Source organism: Pan troglodytes, chromosome 9, assembly GCF_028858775.2.
Source record: "Pan troglodytes isolate AG18354 chromosome 9, NHGRI_mPanTro3-v2.0_pri, whole genome shotgun sequence".
NCBI classification, from domain to species: domain Eukaryota; kingdom Metazoa; phylum Chordata; class Mammalia; order Primates; family Hominidae; genus Pan; species Pan troglodytes.
The window spans coordinates 37821707-37845495 of NC_072407.2; the positions used below are offsets into that span (position 1 = coordinate 37821707).

At 43.5% G+C, this 23789-nt stretch overlaps 1 long non-coding RNA gene and 1 pseudogene across 1 annotated transcript; one reads left to right on the plus strand and one right to left on the minus strand.

Moving 5' to 3' along the window:
- Positions 1–675: 675 nt before the first annotated feature.
- On the minus strand, positions 676–8902 carry LOC107967062 (uncharacterized). Its single transcript, XR_001707239.3, has 3 exons — positions 8520–8902; positions 6319–6433; positions 676–1508 (listed from the first exon to the last, which is right to left on the minus strand). It is a non-coding gene; the product is annotated as an uncharacterized LOC107967062 (long non-coding RNA).
- Positions 8903–18919: 10017 nt separating this feature from the next.
- LOC129136359 (histone-lysine N-methyltransferase SETMAR-like) lies at positions 18920–19955 on the plus strand (annotated as a pseudogene).
- The last annotated feature ends 3834 nt before the right edge of the window (positions 19956–23789 follow it).

Consider the following 23789-nt stretch of genomic DNA (forward strand, 5'->3'; position numbering starts at 1 on the left):
AACACAAGATCACTATACAAAAATTGGTAATACTTTTATATACTAGCAATGAATAATTGAAAATGAAAAAAAAATTTTTTTGAGATGGAGTCTCGCTCTGTCACCCAGGCTGGAGTGCAATGGCACCATCTCAGCTCACTGCAACTTCTGCCTCCCGGGTTCAAGCAATTCTCCTGCCTCAGCCTCCCGAGTAGCTGTGATTACAGGCACCTGCCATCATGCCTGGCTAATTTTTGTATTTTTGTAGAGACAAGGTTTCATTATATTGGCAAGGCTGCTCTTGAACTCCTGACCTCAGGTGATCCACCTGCCTCTGCCTCTCAAAGTGCTGGGATTACAAGCATGAGCCACCACGCCTGGCCTGAAAATGAAATTTTTAAATGCCATTTATAACAGCACCCAAAACTATGATATATATTCAGTGAAATTTTAATGAAATATGTGCAAACATGTACACCAAAAACTATAACATAATGTTGAAGGAAAATGGAGATATATACTAGATTTATGAATCAGAAAATTCAATATCATTAAATGGCATTTCTTCCCAAATTGAGTTATGTATTCTGTGCAAACCTAGCAGGCTTGTTTTCTTTTAGAAGTTGGCAAGCTGAAATTTATATAAAATATGACCTTTGTGCCATAGAATAGCTCAAACAATTTTGGAAAAGAACAAAAAGCTGAAGGATATAATTTATTTAAAGACTTAATATAAACATGGAGCAATCACATAATTATTGTAGATATAAGTAGAGAAATGTAAACTAATACAACAATAAAGCATCTAGAATTAGACCCACTTATGTATGGTCAATTTATTTTTTTCAGTTAAGGTGCCAACAGGGGAAATGGTGTTTTCAACCGATAGTGTGGTAAAAATGGGATATCAATTTGGGGGGAAAACTGAATCTCAACTCTTATCTCACGTCATACAGAAAAGTTGACTTAAAATGGGTCATAGAACTAAATATAAGGCTAAGGTTATCAAACTTCTAGAAGAAAATATAGGAGAAAATATTGTAGCCTTTGGATAGGCAAATGTTTCTTATATAGGAATAAGAAGCATGAACCATACAAAAAAAAAGTTGAGAAGTTAGACTTCATTTAAATCAAACATTTCTCTTCTCCCAACACTCCATTAAGAAAATGAAATGGCAAGTTATGGCCTGGGAGAAAATATTTGCAATATGTACATCTGCATAGGGCTTGTACCTAGAATTTATAAAGTACTCATCCAACTCAGTAAGAAGACAAACCACCCAATACAAAAATGGGCATGGTAAGAAGAATTTTAAGCTCTTGAAGCAGAAGAGAAGCTCTCCTGTTGGCCTGGAAACAAGCCACCATGAGTTCTATAGCGGCAGAGAAATGAATTCTGCAGACAACCACCTGTGCTTGGAAGAAGACCTGAGTCTCAGATCACACTGTAGCCCAGGCTGACACCTTGATTGCAGCCTTGTGAGACTTGGAGCAGAAGAGCCAGCTGAGCCACGGCTTGCCTATGGAAACTGAGAGACAGTAAGTGGACTTTAGTTTTTGGTTTAGGCTGACAAATGTGTGGTGATATGTAGAAAACTATAACAATACAATAAGCAAAAGATATGCATATACTTCATAAAACAAGATATATGGATAGCCAATAAACACAAGAGGTTCAACATCAGTCACCAGAGAAATGCAAATTAAAACCAAAATGAAAATACCTCCACACACAAACACAAAATAGAATGGCTAACGTTAGGGGGAAAAACCTGACAATACCAAGTGTGGTGATATCTGGAATTCTCATAGACTGCCATTGAAATGTAAAGTGGTACCACCACTTTGAAGAAGTTTGGAAGTTTCTCATAAAATTATACATATCACATAGCTCAGTTATTCCACTTGTATTTACTCGAGAGAAATGGTAACATATGTCCACACAAAGACTCATCGATGAATGTTCACTGCACTTTTTATTCATCATAGCCAAAAAGTAGAAACCACACAATTGTACACCAATAGGCAAATGAATAAACAAACTGTGCTGTATCCATACAAGGGAATACTACTCAGCGATGGGAAACCTTTGGAGGGTGATGGGAATTTATATAATGTGATGGCTATGGTGGTGACTCCACAGGTGTATACATTTGTCAAACTCATCTAACTTCACATCTTAAATGGGTGCATTTTATACACAAATTATAGCTCTGTCGAGTTGACTTTTAAAAGTTCACCATCCCAGGATGATTTGCTCAGAAATGATCCCACAGGGAGGGAAAAACTAATGATGCAGGTGGATAGAGGTCAATTGCAGGAGGGATGTCCTTGAATAGGAAGTAGGGTGGGGTCCAGTGCTTAAGAGGAAGAATGGCTACTAATAAAATCTGGGGTAGTTTACATGTTTTCTCAGCTAAACAGGAAGCAATGTAGTGGCTGAGAGTAAGGAGAGTCAGGGCTGTTGGAGGTATGAGAAGAGATAAAAAGGTGTGAAAGTCATTTTAGAGAGTGGAGAGGAAAAATGGTCCCTAGGTCTGCCACCCACTCCTTCCCACTCTCTGACACACCCCATTCACCTTGGAACTCTTGATCTCACATTCCTTTTCCCCATCACTGTTTTATTTGAGCAGCATGAAGAGGCAGCAGTGTCTGCTTAGAACCTTAGACTTGGTACCTTAGATTGTTACAACCTTAGATTGTAACAACCTTAGATTGTTACAGAAACTCCAGGCCACATGACCTGAGACTTTGCAGGGCCGGGCCAAGCCAGAAGCCCGCAGGGTGGGGCTCCAGTCTCTGTCCCTGCACAGTGCTCATGGTACCCTGAGAAGCTTCTGCTTCACTTCCCAGGTCTGCAACTCTCAAGAGGTGTGGGGCTTTGAGAAAGCAATGGGCTCCCAGAAAGCAGCCTGATATTGAGGGGTCTAGCAAGCAGGTGGGGGCTTGGGAAGTTCATGAGAGAGATTTCCATAAGTGGAATGATGAGGCTGATGGGGGGCCTGGAAGTGCAAGGGCCCCTCATGACCAGAACTAAGAGGAGGGAATTGGCCTGGCAGGCATGGGGACGGGACAGAAGGCCACACTGCCTGGGGCCTGAGACCAGAGAGAAGTCTTGGTGCTCAGATGCGGTTCTTGCTCTGCTCCTCTGGGTCTTCAACAGTGGCTCTGCAGAGAAGTCAGCTTTGATGCCAGCACTGCTTCCTAGCTCTTAACTAGAACACTCAGGATGTAGTTCTCCTATGCCCTGAATCTCTGCTTCTACCTGCCCCTGTCCCCCACCCCAGTCCAGCAGTTCCTGGACTAGAATCTTCCTGTGGCTCAGCCTGTGGACTTGGGTTTCCCCAGAGCTATCAAGTGTATGTGTAGCCAGGGCATGCAACAGGCTGACTTGGGCAGAATACCCAGCCTGGTCTCCCTGTCAGAAGGATGCCAGCTCCAGCCTCAGCCATTGGGACCAGCTCTTCCACCAAGGGGACTTTATAGACATCTGTCACTTCTTCAACTTTGATTCCTGTTGTGTCTCACCCTTAAGGGACTCTTACTTGGGTCTTACCTGGACTCAGATATGTACCATCTGCATTCCCTGGTGTCTGCATGGACACTCAACCTGCCAGAGTCAACTCTGAGATTTGTGGTTTTAACAAACAGTATTCACCACTAAGGAAGGTCACCTCAACTTAGAGCCTAAGAAAGAAATGTCTGCTTGTTTCTAGGAGCCATTTAGATAGTTATGGAGCTAGAATGTTACAAAAATCTAATGCTTTTAAATAAAAATTTTCTAATATTTTTAAGCTCCCTAAAGAATTACTGGTTCACAAAGAAGCCTGCAAACCACAGGACCACGGTCATGAGGTAGGGAGAGACTGGGGCCCCGTTGACCTCTCTGCTCTGTGGCCCTAGACAGGATGGAAGGAGCAGTGAAGTTTAAAGGAGTTACCGTTTGTCAACGGACATCACTTTCACTCAAATGACATCTCTGCTTGGTGCTCATTGTGTAGAGGTGGTGCATGGAACCAGAGTAAAACAGATGGCAGCTCTGCTGGCCTGGTGCATCCCAGGAGAAGTGGGAGCTGCAGTGAATCTCCCCAAGTTTCACCCAAAGTCCCCTCACCCCTCCCAGGTGAGAAGCAGCCAGGTGACACATTCCTAGCCTTATGTTAGTTGCATATCTTCTTTCTGATGCAGACAGAGAGACAGGACAGGGAAGAGCAGCATAGAGCACAGTCATTGTGGGTCCCCTAACACTGCCCACTCAGAATAACAAGGCGCTAATGAACCCTTCTTCAAAATGCCATCACTCCCAAAGAGCATGTTAAATATGTGAATTAGTATCAGGGGAGTCATTCGTTGTCAAACCCTAGGGAATTTGCATATTCAGCTGATCCCTGGGAACTGGGCAGAGGTGGTTGGTACCGATATCCAGACCTCAGGCACCTTCTCTGATGATCAGAGATGGAGCTTTCCTACCATAACTTTGCTGCACGCTGGGGTCCTGGATCCTTCCAGGAATGTGAAGCAGAGGAGAAGGTATGAAATAGTTATCCGCAGTAGTGGGAGAGTGAATGGGCCAGACAGCACCAGAGCCTCACTGGACTGACTTGAGGTTAAAGGCCATGAATTTGGCCATCAAAGTGGAGGGTTTTTTTGTTTTTTTTTTTTTCCAGCCATGGTCAGCCATGCTTCTGAAGGTGGGAGTAGTAGGCAAAGAGTTGATCTTGGCTGGGCTTGCCATTTACTGAGTAAGCCCAAAGAAGGGAGCTGTGAGTGTATGGCAAAGATTGATTATAACAAAGGGCCATGGAAATTAAACAGCATGCAATATGAAAAGATGTGAGGATAAATTCAGGTTGGATTCCCGACCTGTGAGTTGTGTGATGTTAGAAAAATTCCCTAAGTTCTCCAACTCTCTTTCCTCATCTGCGAGGCATCAAAGCACCTGCTCCCATGGGGTCGTTATGAGCATAAAGGATGAAGTCTGGGGGCAAGTGCTTCCAGTCTGTAAGGTGCCCTGGAAACGGTGGGTATGGCTTGGGGGTGTGAGTGTGGTATTACAGGCGGTTCGTGTGCACGAATGTTGACCGGAGCATCCCCAGGCAGCACTGAGCTGGGGTCTGAGCTCCTGTGGTCACTCCACTTTCCCTGGCTCCTCTCCTCCTGCAAAGCCACCTGGAGCTACCCCCTCCCTGGGAGGCCCTCATGGGCATCTCAGATGTTCTCACAAACACATCTGCTCTTGCTCAGCTTGGCTGCTGCTGCAATGGACCCCCCAGGTGCTTTTCTGCTCTTCTAGTCAAAAGGCCAGCGATCAGAGCCTGGCCTTATGGTCCCTCAGGATGAAGTGGGGATGGAGTTCCTCCCAGGCACCTCCTCAGACTTCCATCAACAGGTTCAGAAAGGTCTGCCCAAACCCCTCAGGCTCTGTGCAGAGACACCTGCAGGGCTGCCCCACCGTCCTCCAGGCCTACTTCTCTGTTTGTACGTGCCTTTGAATTGCAGGGCAGGAGTCATGCCTTTGCATGTGGCCAGCCAAGCCTCAGCTTCCTGTCACCTCCTCTCCTGCACCTAAGGTGCAGAGTCCTATGGACAAAAACCATCAAAAATGACCCTCTTCTGCCCTTGTGGAGTGACAGGCTCCAAGCCCACTCCCTGCACCTCCTGGTGCTCTCACCAAGGTCCCCCCCGGCTCTTCCCACGTGTACAGCAGCTATTTATTACCTCAGACCTCCACCCCAGCCCCTTTCCCCCTTCCCCTGCCCAAGGTGGATCACTGCACATGAATCCGGACTTCTCAGAGATGTGTGTCCACTAACTATCCCCTCCCTCTTTCAGGGTTGCACCCCTCTCTGTGGGTGCCTTCCCACAGTGTCTCAATAAGCTCCAGACAATTCCATCGTGTCTCAAGCTCAAGTAATAAACTCAAGTCTTGTCCACCTTAAAAATCAAAACCAAACCTCGACCTTTTCATTTCACCCAGCAGAGCAGTCTTCCTGTTCCTGGGGCGAGGAGACAGACTCACCCACGCAGCACCCGGAGTTGGGACTTCGATTTATGCTGACACCTCCCAAGTCATTGATTCCTTCCCACATCTCTTCCAAACCACCATCCTACAGGCTGGTTGCCTGCTGGATGTGACTGCACAGACATCTTGCACGCACATCAAAACCAGGTTTCTCCCCTTTCCTCACATAAAAGCACCTCATCATACTTTCCCCAGCATGACCCTCTCGCTGATGTACACCATCGTCCTCACCATTGCCAAGACCCCCAAGCCCTTCTCTGGATTATTTCGTGAGCCTGCCATCCCACTCTGTGATTGCTGCCGAGGTCCCCTCTCACCTGGCCTGTTGGCCGCAGCGTCCTTGTGCCCTCCTTCCTCAGCCAGGGGCATGCTCAATCCCATCCTGCAGCACAGAGGAAACAGGCAGCTCTCCAAATCCCATCAGGCCTCTCCCTGCTCAAAAGACATCGATGGCCCTTCAGCCACATAAGGATAAAGTGCAAGCTGCCACCTCTCCACACCCGCAGTCTGTGCTCCAGGGGCTGAGAACACCATTCAGCTCCTGGAAGGTATTGTGCCCTGCTCCTCCAGTCGCTTGCAGAAGCTGCTTGCCCTGCCTAACACTCTCACCTCCGCTCCTCCCTCTGCCCCTTCCTGCAGCCCTGAACTTAGATCTCACTTTTGCACTGGGACTCCTCCTCAGGACTTCCACGGCCTCATTCACATCACCAGTTACAGCATCATTCCCGCCTTAACTGCCAGTTCACCTGCCAGTCTCTCCCACAGCCTGTGAGCCACATCGGCGAAGACGGCATCTCTTGTTTTGTGTAATTTTGACTCTCTGGTTAGTCCCAACAATTTGTGGAGTGCCTGGGTGGGTGTGTGGATGGCTGGAGCTCAGGCTGGTCTGATCCCCAGCAGGGACCCAACTTGCTTTCTCTAAGACACCCCAGCCCTTGCACAAATGTTCTGGTTTCCAGTCGAGTGTGCCCTCCCAGCTCACCAGACACCTGTGCCAAGGTGGGGTTCAGCTTTTCTTCCCACAGAGTGAGCAGGGGCATGTGGCCAGCCTTTACTTACTTTGATACAATAATGGGCTCCCTCCCATTGTAGCCATTCTCTTCCTTTTGTCCAAAACAAATTTCCTTCTGATGTGGCCCAATTTCAGCACTTCTCACTCCCCCAAGGCCCTTTTTCCATCAGTTATACCCCCAGCCTCTTCTCCTTCTCCATTTCCACCCTGCTTGAAAACATGTCCTGCATGACCCTCTGAAAAAACTCCTAGGTGACCCTTTCATGCCCCCAAGTTGTTGCCTTATTCCTTACTTTTTTTTTTTTTTTTTGAGACGGAGTCTGGCTCTTGTTGCCCAGGCTGGAGTGCAATGTCGTGATCTCGGCTCATGGCAATCTCTGCCTCTCAGGTTCAAGTGATTCTCCTGCCTCAGCCTCCCCAGTAGCTGGGATTACAGGCATGCACCACCACGCCTGGCTAATTTTGTATTTTTAGTAGAGATGGGTTTTTCTCCATGTTGGTCAGGCTGGTCTCGAACTCCCGACCTCAGGTAATCCACCCACCTCAGCTTCCCAAAGTGCTGGGATTACAGGCTTAAGCCACCATGCCCGGCCCCTCATTCTTGACCAGAGGTCTCAAGATGAGTGACCTACATCTGCCACATCGTTTCTTCTTTGCCCACTTGATCTGCACAGCTGGCTGCAGCCCCACACTGCCAGGGCCAGCCTGTTCCTTCCCCTCATGCTGCTGGGTGGCTCCTAAAGGGCAGTGTGGGTGCATGGGTTGTAGGACTGTACAGCTGTAGTTTCAAATTCCAGCTGCGCATGTGTCTGGCTAAGCCACCTGGTGCTGGTCACTTTCTGTTTATAAGCCTCGGTTTCCTCATCCGTAAACTTGGGCAGATAGTAGTTCCTCGCACAGAGTTGCATAGAATTAATGAAATAATGCATTCATGTGCACACTATGTGTTCCCCATGGTCATCCTGACCCCGTTCTACTTCTTAAAGCCCTCTCCCTACTAGAACTTCAGTGACGCTGCACTAGCTCAGTGTGGCTTACAGCCTCTCTTTTGTCCCTCTTAATGCACTGAGGCCGGCTAACATTGATGGAACCCTTCCTATGCACCAAGCAACATCCCGCCATTTTACTTTATCAATTTATGTAGCTTTTGCTATAGATACTATAATAGTACCCACTTAACAGATGGAGGTATTAAGGCACAGGGAAGGTGATAATGACCCAGGAACACACAAGCAACAAGGGACAGAACAAATCCCGGCAGTTTGGCTCAAGCCCCCATGCTGTCTCCAGTTCTCTGAGTGATCCAGGGTCTTTGGCTTCTCTTTACTCCTCAAGCAACTCTCTCTTTCCCTGATCATTTATTCACACAACTTGGTGTGTTTATTTCATAAATCTTAGTGCCCGACTCACTTCGCCCTTCTCAGTTTGCCCTAAACCCCCCAGACTGGCTGGCCACCTCCTCCTGACACCCTGCCTTCATCTCAGGTCCAGAGAACCCAAACTTACGTTAAGCTCCTTCCTCTGTCTTTGAGGAATGTGATTCTGCAGCTCTATCAGCGAATTTCACTCAGCCCTACGAGGCAGTTTCTTGTGAGCTTGCCTGTGTCCTGTATTAGACAAGCTACCAGAAGACAAGACCCTGTCCTTGTGTGCCAATCCCTGCCTCGGGCATTGTAAAGGCAGATGAAACTCTCTCTCAGATCATATTCCCTTCCCATTTCTGTTTCTGCTCAGGGAGCTATTATGTGTACTTTCTTCCTGCCTCTGAAATTCTTCCCTTGCCTCATGCCACCTGACATCCGTCTCTCACATCCCATCCCCTCTGGTCAGGGCTGACTTCCAACCTTCTCAGATTCCTCACAGTTCCCCCATTCCAACTGCCAACTGTCACCCTGGCCCCAGCCCGTCACTGCTTGACCATCATGATGGCCACCCTACCTTCCCCTTATTTTTATTTTTTAATTTTTGTGGGTACATTATAGGTGTCACCCCATATATGTATTTACAAGGTCAGGAGATGTTTTGATACAGGCATGCAGTGAGTTACGATCACATCATGGAGAATGGGGTATCCATCCCCACAAGCACTTATCCTTTGTGTTCCAAGCAGTCCATTTATGCTCTTTCAGTTATTTTTAAATGTACAATTAAATTATTATTGACTCTAGTCACCCTGTTGTGCTATCAAATACTAGGTCTTATTCATTCTTTTAAACTATTTTATGTACCCATTAACCATCCCTACCTACCCTTCACACCCTCAGTATCCTTGCTAGCCTCTGGTAATTATCCTTTCTACTTTCTATCTCCATGAATTCAATTATTTTTTTTTTAATTTTTAGATCTCACAAATAAGTGAGAACATGTGATGTTTGTTTTTCGGTGCCTTGTTTATTTCATTTAACATAATGATCTCCAGTTCCATCCATGTTGTTGCAAATGACTGGATCTCATTCTTTTTTATGGCTGAATAGTACTCGATTATGTATATGTACCACATTTTCTTTATCCATTCATCTGTTGATGGACACTTAGGTTGCTTCCAAATCTTGGCTACTGTGAACAGTGCAACAACAAACATGACAGTGCAGATATCTCTTTAATATACTGATTTCCTTTCTTTGGGGTATATACCTAGCAGTGGGATTGATGAATCATACGGTAGCTCTATTTTTAGTTTTTTGAGGAAGCTTCAAACTGTTCTCCATAGTGATTGTACTAATTTACATTCCCACCAACAGTATATGGGGGTTCCCTTTTCTCCACATCCTCGCCAGCATTTGTTATTGCCTGTCTTTTGTATAAAAGCCATTTTAACTGGGGTGAGATAACATCTCATTGTAGTCTTGATTTGCATTTCTCTGATGATTAATGATGTTGAGCACGTTTTCATATGCCTGTTTGCCATTTGTATGTCTTTTTTTGAGAAATGTCTATTCACATCTTTTGCCCATTTTTGATCAGATTATTAGATTTTTTTTCTCCAGAGTTGTTTGAGCTTCTTATATATTCTGGTTATTAATCCCTTGTCAGATGGGTAGTTTGCAAATATTTTCTCCCATTCTGTGGGTTATCTCTTCACTTTGTTGATTGTTTCATTTGCTGTGCAGAAGGTTTTTAACTTGACGTGATCCCATTTGTCCATTTTTGCTTTGGTTGTCTGTGCTTGTGGGGTATTGCTCAAGAAATTTTTGCCCAGACCAATGTCCTGGAGATTTTCCCCAATGTTTTCTTATAGTAGTTTCATAGTTTCAGGTCTTAGATTTAAGTCTTTAATCCATTTTGATTTGATTTTTGTATATGGCAGGAGAAATGGGTCTAGTTTCAGCCTTCTGCCTATGGATATCCAGCTTTCCCAGCATCATTCACTGAAAAGAGTGTCTTTTCCCCAGTGTATGTTCTTGGGGCCTTTGTCAAAAATGAGTTCAATGTAGATGTGTGGATTTGTTTCTGGGCTCTCTATTCTATTCGACTGGTCCATGTGTCTGTTTTTATGCCAGTACCATGTTGTTTTGGTTACTATAGCTCTGCAGTATAATATGAAGTCAGGTAATGTGATTCCTCCAGTTTTGTTCTTTATCTCCAGCTTTGGCATTCTGGAGATATGGAACCACAAAATGCCTCCAGCTTTGGCATTCTGGGCATTTTGTGGTTCCATATAAACTTTAGGATGTTTTTTTTTTTCTATTTCAGTGAAGAATGTCGTTGGTATTTTAATAGGGATTGCATTGAATCTATAGATTGCTTTTGATAGCATGGACATTTTAATGATATTGATTCTTCCAATACATGAACATGGAATATCTTTCCATTTTTGGGGTATTCTTCAATTTCTTTCATCAATGCTTCATGGTTTTCATTACAGAGATCTTTCACTTGTTTGGTTAATTCCTAGGTATTTAGTTTTATGTGTGGCTATTGTAATGGGATTACTTTTTAAATTTCTTTTTCAGATTGTTCACTGTTGGCATATAGGCATGCTACTGATTTTTGTATGTTGATTTTATATCCTGCAACTTTACTGAATTTGTTTATCAGTTCTAATAGTTTTTTGTGGAGTCTTTAGGTTTTTCCAAATGTAAGATCATATCATCTGCAAAGAAGGATAATTTGACACCTTACATTCCAATTTGGATGTCCTTTATTTATTTCTCTTGTCCGATTGCTCTAGCTAGGACTTCCAGTACTATGTCGAATAGCAGCGGTGAAAGTAGGCACCCTTATCATGTTCTTGATCTTAAAGACTTTCAGTTTTTCCCCATTCAGTATGATATTAGCAGTGGGGTTGTCATATATGGCACTTATTTTGTTGAGGTATGTTCCTTCTATACCCAGTTTTTTGAGAGTTTTTATCACGAAGGGATGCTAAATGTTATCAAAAGCTTTTTCAGCATCAATGAAGTGATCATATGGTTTTTATCCTTTATTCTCTTGATATGGTGTATCACATTGATTGATTTGCATATGTTGAACCATCCTTGCATCCCAAGGATAAACCCCATTTGGCCATGATGAATTATCTTTCTAATGTATTTTTTAAGTTGGTTTGCTAGTATTTTCTTGAGGATTTTTTACATCAATATTCATCAGATATTGGCCCATAATTTTCTTTTTTGGATATGTCTTTTTCTGGTTTTAGTATCAGGGTAATATTGGCCTCATAGAACAAGTTTAGAAGTATTCCTTTCTCCTCTATTTTTTGGAAAAGTTTGAGTAGGATTAGTATTAGTTCTTTTTTCTTTTTTCTTTTTTTTTTTTTTTGAGACAGGGTCTCACTCTGTCAATTAGGCTGGTGTGCAGTGCCATGATCTTGGCTCACTGCAACTTCCGCCTCCACCTTCTGGGTTCGAGCAGTTCTCCCTCCAGTTCCCCAGTAGTGGGACTGCAGTATTTTGCCACCACACCTGGCTAATTTTTATATTTTTTTTGGTAGAGATGAAATTTCACCATGTTGGCCAGGCTGGTCTTGAACTCCTGACTTTAAGTGATCCACCTTCCTCTGCCTTCCAAAGTGCTGGGATTACAGGCATGAACCACCACACCTGGCTGGTATCAGTTCTTCTTTAAATGTTTGGTAGAATTCAGCAGTGAAGCCACTGAGTCCCGGGCTTTTCTTTACTGGGAGAGTTCATTACAGCTTTGATCGCATTACTTGTTGTTAGTCAGTTCAGGTTTTTTATTTCTTTCTGGTTCAATATTGGTAGGTTGTATGTGTCTAGGAATTTGTCCATTTCTTTTAGATTTTCCAATTTGTAGGCATATAGTTGCTCATAGTAGCCACTAATGATCCTTTGAATTTCTGCAGTATCAGTTGTAATGTCTCCTTTTTCATTTCTGATTTTATTTATTTGGATCGTCTCTCTTTTTTTTTTGTAGGCTGGCTAAAGGACTGTCAATTTTGTTTAGATTCACTTATCTTTACCTTTGAGCACTAATTCTAATCTGACTGGTAGCAGCAAATGGTTATACAAAGATATGAGGGTATTTCCTGCGTTCCTTCTTTATTTTGAAATTGTGGCTCTGGGCTGCTGGCCTCAGATGGATTCCCACAGCTGGATGTTCTCATTCCACAGGATCCAAATTCCAGCCCAGGCCTCAACCCTTCACATCTTGATAGTCACAGTAGTACCCATGACTCTTTCACAATTTAAGACCTTTACTGTATATTTGAAGATACAATTACAAAAATAAATCTGCATGCAAAATAAAGTGTGTCTTTTGGGAACAACAAAATGGGCCTATATAATCAACCTCTCAGTTTAAAAATAAATGTTGAGTACCTCCTACATGCCAGTCACTGTTCTGTATAGAGCTGTGAACAAAATGGACAAAGTCCCAGCTCTCGTGGAAATTATGTGTGTGGGTGCTGGAGTAGCATGAACAATGAGTACACAGATGACATGTCCATCCCTGAGTGGGCAGAGTTCTAGAAACTATCAAAAACTGAGATGACCTGCCTGTGTGCTGACTTCTCTCTCCTTCTGGAAGTAAGCTTTGATGAAAAAGAACACGAACTAAAAATGTTACGAATGTTCAACACACCCATTCCTCCCTTTGAAGGCTAAGATGAATTGGATCAAATCTTGAGAAGAGTCATTGTAACTGCCATGTCCCAGGGAACAGCTCGGTCCCCAGAGGCTGCTCTTGTCTTCAGACCTTATCTTACCCAAAGCCTCTCCCAAAGAGTATCTGAGTTACAAAGAAAACGAGTTTTGCTTCAGCCCCTGCCATGGCCTAGCAGTGTATTTTACTACTTTTTGTCTCCCTAGATTTGCCTATTCTGGATTCTTCGTATAAATGGAATCATACAATAGGTGGCCTTTTGTGTCTGACTTCTTTTACTTAGCATAATGTTTTCAAGGTTTATTCCTGTTGTAGCATATTCAGTACTTCATTCATTTTTATTGCCAAATAATATTTCATTGTATAGATATACCACATTTTGTTTATCCACTCATTCACTGATGGACATTTAGGTTGTTTCTACCTTTTGATTATTAGGAACAGAGCTGCTATAAATATTATTAAAAACTTGCATGTATTTATGCAAGTTTTTGTGTGGACATATGTTTTTAATTATCTTGGGTATGTACCTAGGAGTAAAATTGCTGGATCATATAGCAACTCAATATTTAACTTTCCAAGACACCAAGAATCTGTTTTCCAAATGGTTGCACCATTTTACAATCTGATCAGTAACGTATAAGGGTTCCAATTTCTTCACATCGTCACCAACATTTGTCATGAGCATCTGCTCTTTTCTTCCCCAAATCATCTTTTTTCTCAGATCCCTCACTTTTTTCTCTGGCTCATAAAATACCTCTAAGTGTTGTTGAAATGCCAAGATTAATTTGAATCAAAGCTTGGGCCCTCGCGTGGGGAAAGAGAACCCGACAAGGTTCCTGCTTTTGTATTTGCTCTTCTGACTCACGCCCACCAAAAACCTCATTGCTCACTTTCCATATCAGGTATTCTTCATCAGATTCAAGCTCTGTTAGAGATTGTCTCTGAGAGACACCCACCATCTGTCTTTTTGAAGTCAAGCTTATATTTTCTGAGCAAAAGAAAATCCAGCTTTAATCTTCTCCAGCTCTGGTTAGCTTCATTCAGGACTCTTTCTCCTCTTAGCGTTTTACAAAAGACCTTGTCAAATGTTGAGCTATTTCCATTCTCTTTTTCCTAGTGTCTTCTTCTCTCTCTTTTCCTGCGTTTTTAATCTGCAGATTTTCTACTTGCATTTGGTTGATTCTTCAAGCCTTGTGATTGCATCTCTATGTCTAGTCACTTCCTCGGAGACTTTGTTTTCTACGCTGATACTTCCAAATAAGGTCTTTATTGCTCTAACTTATCTTCATACTGCTAATATAATTAGAACTTCTTTGCTTTATTTAAAAATATCTTTAAACTGTTCCTCAGTGACTAGATATCATTTTATTTTGAAGACAAGAGGCTTCCCCAGAAGAAATTGACACCCTGCATTGCAGGCTTCCAGATCATTTTAAGAAAAACAATCCCTCCTAAGGTCTTTAGACAGGGGGTTCAGGATGATGGAGACTGTACCCATGTCCAGCATAAAGGATGGAGGGGAAGGAATATTAACCAAAGCAGCCTTGATGCCAGGCCCCAGTCTGTTAAGAAGAAAATTTTTTGAAAGTTCCCCAATTCACATTGGAGCCACATTCAACATGCTTTATAGGTGTTGAAACAATCTCAGAGGGGCTGACTGACTGGGTCTGTCTGACTCTAAAGTTCTTTCTGTTGCAACTTGCTGCCTCCCCAAGTGAGATAATGGGAAGCTGAGCTCTAGGTTGTGGGGTTTCCACAATCATCATGAAATACCAACCAAATATATGTATATATGCATATATAATGGTGTATGATATATATTGCATGATGAAAAGATGACTTTTTAAAAAAATATATAAAGCTAAAAGTCCCTGAATAAATCTTACAGGGAAATTTTAAGAGTTCAGTGAAAAAATTAGTGTTTGTAAAATGCTTAACACAGAGCTTGTTCCACAGAAAGTGCTCAATAAAAGGAGCTGCTATATACTATTATTAATAACTATTATTAATCCTCATCATCATCATTGTCAAAACAAGGCTCGCAGACTTAAACTGCACATATGTTATAAGAAAAGGTGCTAAAACCCGAATCCTGGACTATTAGCTACATATGCTACTATCTTTCAACTAAACTGTACGGCTCTTACTGGGTAAATGTAGCCAAGTAAAACATGGTCTTCTGATTAGTGTGGGTAATATGTTCATTTTAAGATAGCGTCAAATCCATGATCAGTCTCCGTGCAGAGAACAAGCCCTCTCTGCGTTGCATTTGGGAAGGGGCCTCCCTTGCTGTTCTGCGGGGCTGGCTGGATCTTGTTCTCCTCTCCGAGTTGGAGGACCCCATTCCTGAGCAGCCGCTGGACGAAACCCGGCCCTGGGATCCCGCGAGGTCCCCGGGAGGCGCCTCAAAAGCCAGCCTGGAGCCCCGCAGCGGGGCGGGGGAGAATTTTGGGCCCGGGCTTGGGTCCCCGTCCCCAGGGCATCACCTAATATCACCACCCCTCTCCCCGGGTCCCCACAAAGGCATCAAGCCAGGCCCCTCGTCACTGCCTCCACTGCGCCCTCCTGTCCCTCCTCCATTCCTCGCCTTCGCGCGGGACGAAGTGGCCGGCGATGTCCCGAAAGCGGGGCGTCGGTGCCTCCCCTTCGGCGCCCCAGCTCGGCTCGCGGTGACCCTGCAGCCCAGGGCCGCAGCCAGGGGCTCCCCACACCGAGCCTCCAAAGAGCCAGGCTTCGAAAGCCGCCCGTCCCTGTCAGCGCGGCAGGCGGGCCCGGAGCCAGGTCCCAGCGCCTCCCAAGGCGGGGGGAAGGGGCGGCCCCCACACCTGGACCCGCGGACACCTGGGCGGAACCCCAAGCCGCAGCGACAGAACGGCCCTTTGGAAATCAGATTACCTGGATCCTGGTTTTCTCCGCATTCATTTCCCTTCTTGTTCCCGAGTTCCACCAAGAGGAATTGAGGTCCGCCCCTTTCAGCGGCGCAACTGGGTTAACTGGGGAGCTCTGGACCCTATGATCTCTGCATCTTCATGGCCATGCTTATAACCCATGTTGCTTTGAGTTTACATGTCATCTTGGCATTTGCTAAGGTCCTATTCGAACTTTTCAGTCTTGAGGCAGACTCCTTAGAAGGAGTTAAGAGAATAGCAAGGGTAAGCAGTGCCCCTGTGTGGCCAAAATGGTGGTGGCAGGAAAACCAATGAGAAAACACAAAGGCAAATCCACGAATATGAGGGTCAGCTCTAGGTTTGGCCTCCCCTTTACAAGTTTCTCCTGCACTTTCCACTCCAGAAAGCCTGGCTTTGATTTTGTTTTGGACATGGCAATTTATACTCACTTTTTATCCGGTGTTCTCTTACTTCATGTGGATTGGAGCCCCAGATGTGCCCAATCTCAGATTCGAGTCTGTCCTAGCCATAGAACACCAGTTCCCTCAAGGAGAGAGGTGGAGTCAAGATCAGGACCAACAGGACATCAGAGTTCAGGGCTCTCTGATGAATTCAAGGAGATTCTTATTTAATCCATTCTCCATAGGAAACATCGACTCCTGGAAGAGGTTGGTGTGGGCTGCCTGGGAAAGGAGGTTTGGCATCATATGTGGGCTGGTGGTGTTGTGCTCTGGCTAACTTAACATCAAGGGATAGGGAGGTTCTGTCCTCAGACCCAACTGAGTTCCCATCATCCCCCACACCATGCCACCCATCAGTGAGTACAACCTGTAGGGATGCCCTGGAGGCCAAACTTCCCCTAAGTGCTGGGCTTTCAGCTTCTCTTCCCAGAACATCAGACTGACTTAGCTTTGGAATAACTTGGAATTGCAGACTGAGCATTCTGAGAATTCTGGTGATGTTGCAGAGTAACCTGAAATGGGCTGCCCTCCAGTGGGGTTATTGGGCAGAGTAAGGGTCAGGATGGAAGTCTGCCACTTTAGCTGAGGGCAATTTATTATTCATTTATTTATTTATTTAGAGACAAAGTCTCGCTCTGTCACCCAGGCTGGAGTGCAGTGGTGCGATCTCAGGTCACTGCAACTTCCACCCACCAGGCTCAAGTGTTCTCATACCTCAGTCTCCCGAGTGGCTGGGACTACAGGCATGCACCACCATGCCTGGCTAATTTTTGTATTTTTAGTAGAGACAGTGTTTTGCCATGTTGGACAGGCTGGTCGTGAACTCCTGGCCTCAAATGATCCACCAGCCTCAGCCTCCCAATGTGCTGGGCTTACAGGCATGAGCCACCGCACCCAGCCAAGAAATTTAAGTACATTTTCCTTCTATTTATATTTTGTAAGGGGCAGAACCAGGATTTGGACCCAGGTGTCTAACTCTGGAAGCTAAAAGCTTTCCATTATAACAAGTTGCCTCACCTGAGCCCGACTTAAAATCAGGTGATCTCAGCTATACTGGACTCCAACAGGAGTCATTGCTATTTTCTTGCTGTTGTATTTTATTCAAGTTTCGAAAAAGAAATAGCCAAAAAGCTCAGGCAAGGAGCAGACAAGACACAAAGAACTCTGAGTTCTGCCTGGGGAAGGAGCAGGGGACATGAGTCACCTTCCCCTCTAGACACAGGACTGCAATAGGATAATCCTCTCCCAACTTCCAAATAGAAGTGGCCAAATTTAGTGGCAGGAGGAGCTAGGGGCGATGTGATTGCGACTCCCACCTCTATCCAGAGAACTGGCCCTAAAGCATCTCACCTGCTGTTTCACCGAGAGGCTCGTGGTCTCCAGCATCACCCAAGAGCTTCTTAGTAATACAGAACCTTAGGCCCCACACCCAACCCACTGAATCAGAATGTGCATTTTAACAAGATCCCCAGGTGATCCTCATGTACATTACAGTTGGAGAAGTGCCTAGAACTTGACCCTTCACCTCGTTATAACTCAGTACCTTCACTTGTGAATCAGGCACAATAGCACCTGCTTGACTCACCACTCCTGGCTGTATGAGGATCAGAGAGGACAATGTAGGAAGTTAGAGGCAGAGGTGTTCAGGAAGTTATCTCTTGTGCCCCCTCTACCTTCTCCACTGCCATAGAAGCCTAATCTCTCTCTCAGAGGGAGAAGACTAGCAGGTGGCTCTTCTCTGGAGGAGCAGAGGAAATCAGGGACCCTCCACAGCCCATCCTCCATGGCCCCTGGGGGAATCTCGGAAGATTCTAGCTTTTCAACTGAAAGTTAGGCTGTAATTGACACTGTGTAATCCAGTAGACAGAATTTTGCAGAAATAAATATGAAGCTTATATTTGGGTTTTTAAAAAATCAAATTAGGCTGGGTGCTGTGGCTCACGCCTATAATCCCAGCCCTTTGGGAGGCCGAGGCAGGTGGATCACCTGAGGTCAGGAGTTTGAAACCAGCCTGGCGAACGTGGAAAAACCCCATCTTTACTAAAAATACAAAAATTAGCCAGGCATAGTGGTGCATGCCTGTAATCCCAACTACTCAGGAGGCTGAGACAGGAGAATCTCTTGAACTCGGGAGGCAGAGGGTGCAGTGAGCAGAGATCGCACCACTGCACTCCCGCCTGGGTGACAGGGCAAGACTCTGTCTCAAAAAAAAAAAAAAAAAAAAAATCAAATTATATAACAAATTATTCATGTGTGTATATATATATATAGATATTAGGTTGGTACAAAAGTAATTGCGGTTTTTGCATTGTTAGAATTTTCCGTTTGATATTGGAATAAAACATAAGGCAAGAAAAGATAAAATTAAGAACATAATTCTTGTTATTTACATTTAAGAATGTAAATAAATGTGGTTACCGTATACATCATTTTAATGGGCATTTCTCACTTTATGTTTTTTTGCTAGTTTATTTTATGTTTATTTTAGACTATGGAAATGATGTTACACAAAAAGCAAATTCGAGTGATTTTCTTATTTGAGTTCAAAATGGGTTGTAAGGCAGCGGAGACAGCTCGCAACATCAGCAGTGCGTTTGGCCCAGGAACTGCTAACAAACATACAGTGCGGTGGTGGTGCAAGAAGTTTTGCAAAGGAGACAAGAGCCTTGAAGGTGAGGAGTGTAGTGGCCAGCCGTCGGAGGCTGACAATGACCAATTGAGAGCCATCACTGAAGCTCATCCTCTTACAACTACATGAGAGGTTGCCAAAAAACTCAGCGTCGACCATTCTACTGTTGTTCGGCACTGAAAGCAAATTGGAAAGATGAAAAAGCTCGATAAGTGGGTGCCTCATGAGCGGAGTGAAAGTTTAAAAAAAAAAACATCGTTGTGAAGTGTCGTCTTCTCTTATTCTATGCAACAGCAACGAACCATTTCTCAATCGGATTGTGATGTGCGACGAAAAGTCGATTTTATACAACTGGCGATGACCACCTCAGTGACTGGACCCAGAAGAAGCTCCAAAGCACTTCCCAAAGCCAAATTTGCGCCAAAAAAAAGGTCATGGTCACTGTTTGGTGGGCTGCTGCTGGTCTGATCCACTATAGCTTTCTGAATCCCAGAGAAACCATTACATCTGAGAAGTATGCTCGGCAAATCGATGAGCTGCACCAAAAACTGCAATGCCTACAGCCGGCACTGGTCAACAGAAAGAGCCCAATTCCTCTCCACGACAATGCCCAACCGTATGTCACACAGCCAACACTTTGAACAAAAGTTGAAGGAATTGGGCTACAAAGTTTTGCCTTATCCGCCATATTCACCTGACCTCTCGTGGACTGACTACCACTTCTTCAAGCATCTCGACAACTTTTTGCAAGGAAAACGCTTCCACAACCAGCAGGATGCAGAAAATGCTTTCCAAGAGTTCAAATGTTGAAGTATGGATTTTTACACTACAGCAATAAACAAACATTTCTCATTGGTAAAAATGTGTTGATTGTAATGATTCCTATTCTTACGAATAAAGATGTGTTTGAGCCTAGTTATAATGATTTCAAATTCATGGTCTGAAACTGCAATTACCTTTGCACCAACCATATATATATATAATGTATTTCTAATAAAACATTTTTCCTGCTCTTTCTCCAGTGCCTAGAATAGTGCCTGGCACATAGTAGGGGCTCAGTAAAATTTGCTGAACTAATGAATGGGCTCTATGAATCTTATCAATGTTCTAAATGCTAGCATTTTATAGATAAGGAAACTGAAACGTCAAAAAGTTAACTTCCATAAGTCCCACAGCTAATTTCTTTATCTGTAAAATGGGCGTATAAATATTGCCTTTCTCATTATTATGGGGAGTAAATGAATTACCATATAACACCTTAGGGAGCGTGTCTGGCTCAGTGTTCGTGCTCACAACTGTCTATGGGCTGGGCGCAGTGGCTCATGCCTGCAATCTCAGCACTTTGGGAGGCCGAAGCAGGTGGATCACAAGGTCAGGAGTTCGAGACCAGTCTGGCCAACATGGTGAAACCCTGTCTCTACTAAAAAATACAAAAATTAGCCGGGTGTGGTGGTGGGCGCCTGTAATCCCAGCTACTTGGGAGGCCGAGGCAGGATAATCACTTGAACCTGGGAGGCAGAGGTTGCAGTGAGCCAAGATCGCGCCATTGCACTCCAGCCTGGGTGACTAGAGTGCAATCGACTCAGCCTCCCAAAGTGCTGGGATTACAGGCGTGAGCCACCAAGCCCAGCCCTAAAAATTCCTTTCCATTGATGCTTCCACTCAAGCTACCATCCCATTTTTCTCCTTTTACCATCTTTTAAAACTCCTTTTCAAAAAAGTAGGTCTGAAAATTAATCTATGCTGTTAGAAGTAAATAAATCAATTATTCATCAAGCTATATATATTTATGTGCACTTTGAAATATATACATATACATATTACTTTACTGAAAAATTAAGAGAGAGAGTAGCTTAACTAACCTCCTCTTCTCTAGTTTTCCTTCCCTCCTCTCCCATTCAATCATTATTCTCCCTTGCAAATTGGCTTCCATGCACAGTGTCAAAACTGTGGCCCCTGCCACATCTCAGCTTCCTCGCTATACACTGTCACCATGCTGTCCTGACATTCTCCTGTCTCCAGTGTCCACTCGATGGTTCGAGTTCTTTGTCCACTTCATGAGTCTTGCTTTTCATAGGGCTATATACACCTGGACGGCCTTTCCTTGCTGTCTCTGCCTGCTAATGTTCTGCCCCTTTGTCGAGATCTAACTCAATTCTGCCCCCTTGTCAAGATCTAGCACCTTCTCCTGGAAGTCTTCTCTGGTTTCCCTAATTCTACATCATCATTGCTCACTTAGCACTTTGGGATAGTGCCACTTGTGGGCCAGGTACTGTCTGAGATAATGGAAGACCTTCAGCCCTGCATTCGTTATTGGTTTAATATTAAGTTTTGCTATTTGCATCACGAGAAATACAGACTCATTTAAGATTTACTTCAAGTACCTGAGGTTGTATAAGGGTGATGTCTTACCACCTTTCCATCTGAGAATTTGTCTTCTGGGAATAGAAAATAGTAATGGATTCTTGACCATTGTTTCTAAGCAAAGCACGCCAGAGCTCATGTCACCCTTTCTAGTAAGAAGTTGTGAGTTTGCACCGAAGAATTATAATCAAAATGCGTAAAGCTCCCTCCCCTACCTCCACTTAAAGTTCTTTTGTTTAGGGATACTTCTGGCTCATCTGAAAGCTCCCTAATTTAAGGGACAAGTCTTTTTTCCCTTAAAAAGTTTTCCTGGGTTTAACTCCTCCCCTTCTCCCACTTTCTGCAGAGTCAATGGATTTACCCTTGAGAAGATTCTGCCTTCTGTCCTGGGGCAAGTGATGAAAGTCTCCAGCTCCCAGTCTGACTCACGAGAGTAGACAGCCTTCTGCAGAAGTTGAATTATAGACTGTGGCCCCTCCCCTGTTTTCTACCAACAGTATGAATGAGCAATACCAGACTGGACCTCAAGAATGTTTCTCCAATTGGAATTCCTCTTCTCTGACAGAGACTTGAAAGCAGCTATAGTAAAATCTAGGCATGATGATCTATGTTGGGCACTGCACAAGCACTCCTTATTCAACAAGGTGCCATTCATATCAGAGATGCTTTATTATTCTGATAATTTTTATATGTTTATTTTTATTTTGTTTATTGGAAAGATTGACGATTCGTATGTTTCTTGCAACTTCCCGGCAGATGGCAGTAAAGTGTCTTGTTTTAAGATGTTTACTGTATTTTGTTCAGAGTCCATTTACAAAGGAAAAATGAGTCAGTATTCAAAATCAACATGTCTAACATCATCTGAAAATAACTTTTACTTCTAAACAAGAAATCACTTTATCTAATGGTAGGTGAGTGTTTAAATTTTTTTTAAATCCCTATTGTTATTAGAGCTCTGGCTAATTAATATTTCATACTGCATTTCACATTATCTGCTGTGTTCGCTGCACCCAAAAGGTATTCCTGAATTCCTCGTTTAAATCTACAAGAACTTTCATTATTAGATTAATCACCATCAAATGACATACACTCAGATAATCCACAAAACGAATTACATGCACATAAATTAGAGATTACCACTTCGTGATCTGGCTAGTTCTATAATGGAAATTGCTTGTTGTGCATATCCTGTTAATAAAAATATTAATGCTTGATAATATTTAGCAGTCTGTTAATTATATATTTTGTATGTTATGTACATGTAAGTTCCGAGATAAAATACCATTGATTTTTTGCTCAGATACTACAAAGGAGTTTTAAAAATTAATTTCAGAATCAGAAAACATGGAAGGAAATCAAAGACAATCAATTAGACTACTGAATATATTTTTGGAGAAGATAGAATCAGGAGGCAAAAAATGCTAAATTAGGATGTGAATTTAATTTCAATATTTATGTCAGACATAACTTGAGAAAAAAGTGGAAGAGAAAAAGAAAACATTAAACTAGATTTTCTTTTCCCTATCGAGGTACTTGGCTATGTAATTTGAATTTTTGTCCATAGAACACTCTATTTGAAATTTGTCTACAAAATGTATACATAAGAATTTTAACTTTCCATCGTATTTAACTACTATCAGTACAGGTAGGAAGTTTTCAGAAATTACTTATTCATAAATTCTTACTAATGTTAAACCGACCACGCCCCTTATTATTCTACCTTAATGGTTTCTGTGTTTTCTCTATATTGCAAATTCTTCAGGGATGAAAAAAAGTGTCAACTGAAGAATAAAGATGTTAGAATGGGTTGGCAGTACTTATCACATAATACTAATAAACAGAGGGTAAATGCACTTCAACGGTGTTAAGAATTCAAAGATTTGAAATATATATAATATAAAGTGATAAACAAAGATGCTATGATAAAGAGAAACCATATCATGTGCACGTAATATACATGACTCGGCTTTGACAAGACAACATCTAGGGAGAAGATTATCCAGGAAACTACTAGTGCAGTGATGAAAATTGTCTTCCGGCAGGGCATGATGGCTCCCGCCTGTAATCCCAGCACTTTGGGAGGCCAAGGTGGGTGGATCACTTGAGGTCAGGAGTTTAAGTCCAGCCTGGCCAACATGACGAAACCCCATCTCTACTAAAAGTACAAAATTAGCCAGGCGTGGTGGTGCGTGCTTGTAGTCCCAGCTACTCGGAAGGCTGAGGCAGGCCCTCAGCCTTGAACCTGGGAGACAAAGATTGCAGTGAGCCCAGATCGTGCCACAGCACTCCAGCCTGGGCAACAGAGTGAGACTCAGTCTCAAAAAAAAGAAATGAAGGAAGGAAGGAAGGAAGGAAGGAAGGAAGGAAG